Genomic DNA, 3,518 nt, shown 5'->3' with positions numbered 1-3,518 from the left:
CGAGTCCCCGGATCTGGCCCTCCGCTCGAGCCACCGAGCAGCAGCAGCAGCAGAAGTCCCCGAACCCGAGCGTAGCGTGCGTGGCCCCTCTGCCCGCGACACATGCCCTACACACACTGAAGAATACTTACTGCCATTGAGCAGTAGCACAGCTTTCAGACTTTTTGGATGAAACAATGACGTGTCTCCACTCGCTCACATTGTACTTAATGTTACATTTTCCATCAGCACAGGAACATCGCTTGAATACACTAGAGCACCATCTTCAGAAAAGTATGGAGGGAATCTTTTCAGAATTCTAACCTTTTGGAAACCTATTGTCACGCTCTCCGGGTCCCCTGCTCTGCCCCCCGGCTCACCTGCCACGCTCCCCGGCTTCCCTGCTTCGCTCCCCGGCTCCTCTGGCAGACATCCCCCGCTCCACGGTCTCCAGCCTCCACCACCTGCGGTCCCCAGGCGGCCCGGTCCCCACTCCCGGCGCCCGTCGGCAGCCCTGCTCCAGGCCGGCTCCCCTGCTTCCTATACACCGCTCCCTGCCCTGGCTTCTGGCACCCGGGCCTCGCGCATGCGCATTAGGGCGCGCGCGCGGTCATTGACCCTCTCTTAAAGGGCCAGCGTCCACTGACAGGAAATTGAACACACAGGTACAGGGTATAAAGGGGTTTAATGTCCAAGTGGGCGGGGCCTGTTCTTCGTGTTTCCTAAGCTAGGAGTCAGGTCTCCTTGTGTCTCTGTGATATACTTACCTATCTCTCTTCTAGAGCCGCTCCTGCCTCGCCATCCGGTCCTGCCGATTCCCGAACCCCGAACGCTGACTATCTGCCATCCCGTCAGTCCGTACCATCTCTGATCCCTGTGGTGACCCGTCCTCTCGCTCCATCGGTTCCGGACTCTGCCTGACATCTCGGCCTCCGAACCTGAGCTCCGTCACCCGGACTACCATCAGTGACTCCGTGGTCCCAGGGACTTCTCCATTCCACTCTTTTGCACGGACTGTCCTGCTACCCGTAGTGCTCCGGCTACCGGACCCCTTGCCTTCATTAAGGTGTTCAGCCCAGTGGATCCACCTCCTGGGTCTGCCCGTCCACCTGGCCCTAACACCTATAGAATCAGTGTTTGTGAAAAAACTGTACGTGATGATATTTTTTCAATATTTTTACTGAGTCCAATGATCAAAAGTATGAAAAAAATCACATCTTTCAAAAATTTTTACCCTTGGAAACCTGTGTTATTATTACTATGCACGAGCCCTAAATTGTCTGAAAAACAACAAATATGCTGGTTGGATAGACCTTGACCCAACAATTCAACGGCCACAATTAAGGAGAAAAGTGCTAAGAGAGTTAAATTTGCCCCTGAAATAACCCATGATACGGGCCAAGGAGGGACACACCATTTTGATCCGAAAATAGCCCAACACCATGAGAGACGGGCAAATCCGTGAAAAGACAAAGTTCCAAGCTACAACTGACGCAGGATCTACAGCACATACGCCCATTGTAATTGTTCATGATTTCCGGCCACTACGCATTTCAGCCTTCAGGGACCTGGTAATTCGAATGCTATGTCCAGGAGTAGAGATGAGCGAACCGGTCCCGGTTTGGCTCGAGGTCGGTTCGCCGAACGGAGCTCCCGTTCGAGTTCGGCTCGTCGAACGTTCGACGAACCGAACTCGAGCCAATAGGAAACAATGGCAGGCAATCACAAACACAGTAAAACACCTAGAAAACACCCTCAAAGGTGTCCAAAAGGTGACAAACAACTCACAACACAACACAAACACATGGGAAAGTGACAAGGACATATACTCATGCGAAAACAAAACAGCTGGACAAGGAAAAAGAGGAGGACACACAGATATAGGCATGGCACGCCATTCTAAAATCATGTAAAACACCGCAAGGTGACTCCAAGCGGAGTCTCCCTTTTTTCCAAAAATTGGGCCCCACACACACCCACCCATTCAGTGGCAGCAGTTGTGCCCCAGTTGTACACTTCACAGCTACATTTGCATCAAGCACATTCAAAAATACGCTATTCTTAACCGTCCCCAGGATGACACCGGGGTAGGTAGCAAAGTCTTTCCTGATCCCAGCTCTGTTCATCTTGGCTTCAAGCACATTCAAAAATACGCCATTCTTATCCGTCCCCAGGATGACACCGGGGTAGGTAGATAAAGTTTTTGCTGACCATGACTTGTTCATCTTGGCTTCTTTTAAAAACACAGCAAGCAAGGGTTACTCCAAGCGGAGTCTCCCTTTTTTCCAAAAATTGGGCCACACAGACACCCACCCCATCAGTGGCAGCACTTGGGCCCTAGTTGCAAACAGGATGTTTTGATTTGCATCAAGCACATTCAAAAATACGCCATAATTAACCGTCCCCAGGATGACACCGGGGTAGGTAGCAAAGTCTTTCCTGATCCCAGCTCTGTTCATCTTGGCTTCTTTTAAAAACACAGCAAGCAAGGGTTACTCCAAGCGGAGTCTCCCTTTTTTCCAAAAATTGGGCCACACAGACACCCACCCCATCAGTGGCAGCACTTGGGCCCTAGTTGCAAACAGGATGTTTTGATTTGCATCAAGCACATTCAAAAATACGCCATAATTAACCGTCCCCAGGATGACACCGGGGTAGGTAGCAAAGTCTTTCCTGATCCCAGCTCTGTTCATCTTGGCTTCTTTTAAAAACACAGCAAGCAAGGGTTACTCCAAGCGGAGTCTCCCTTTTTTCCAAAAATTGGGCCACACAGACACCCACCCCATCAGTGGCAGCACTTGGGCCCTAGTTGCAAACAGGATGTTTTGATTTGCATCAAGCACATTCAAAAATACGCCATTCTTATCCGTCCCCAGGATGACACCGGGGTAGGTAGATAAAGTCTTTGCTGACCCATGACTTGTTCATCTTGGCTTCTTTTAAAAACACAGCAAGCAAGGGTTACTCCAAGCGGAGTCTCCCTTTTTTCCAAAAATTGGGCCACACAGACACCCACCCCATCAGTGGCAGCACTTGGGCCCTAGTTGCAAACAGGATGTTTTGATTTGCATCAAGCACATTCCAAAATTCGCCATAATTAACCGTCCCCAGGATGACACCGGGGTAGGTAGCAAAGTCTTTCCTGATCCCAGCTCTGTTCATCTTGGCTTCTTTTAAAAACACAGCAAGCAAGGGTTACTCCAAGCGGAGTCTCCCTTTTTTCCAAAAATTGGGCCACACAGACACCCACCCCATCAGTGGCAGCACTTGGGCCCTAGTTGCAAACAGGATGTTTTGATTTGCATCAAGCACATTCAAAAATACGCCATAATTAACCGTCCCCAGGATGACACCGGGGTAGGTAGCAAAGTCTTTCCTGATCCCAGCTCTGTTCATCTTGGCTTCTTTTAAAAACACAGCAAGCAAGGGTTACTCCAAGCGGAGTCTCCCTTTTTTCCAAAAATTGGGCCACACAGACACCCACCCCATCAGTGGCAGCACTTGGGCCCTAGTTGCAAACAGGATGTTTTGATTTGCAT

The sequence above is a fragment of the Anomaloglossus baeobatrachus genome, unplaced genomic scaffold (assembly GCF_048569485.1).
Source record: "Anomaloglossus baeobatrachus isolate aAnoBae1 unplaced genomic scaffold, aAnoBae1.hap1 Scaffold_276, whole genome shotgun sequence".
NCBI classification, from domain to species: Eukaryota; Metazoa; Chordata; class Amphibia; order Anura; family Aromobatidae; genus Anomaloglossus; species Anomaloglossus baeobatrachus.
This window is presented reverse-complemented; position numbering follows the sequence as displayed.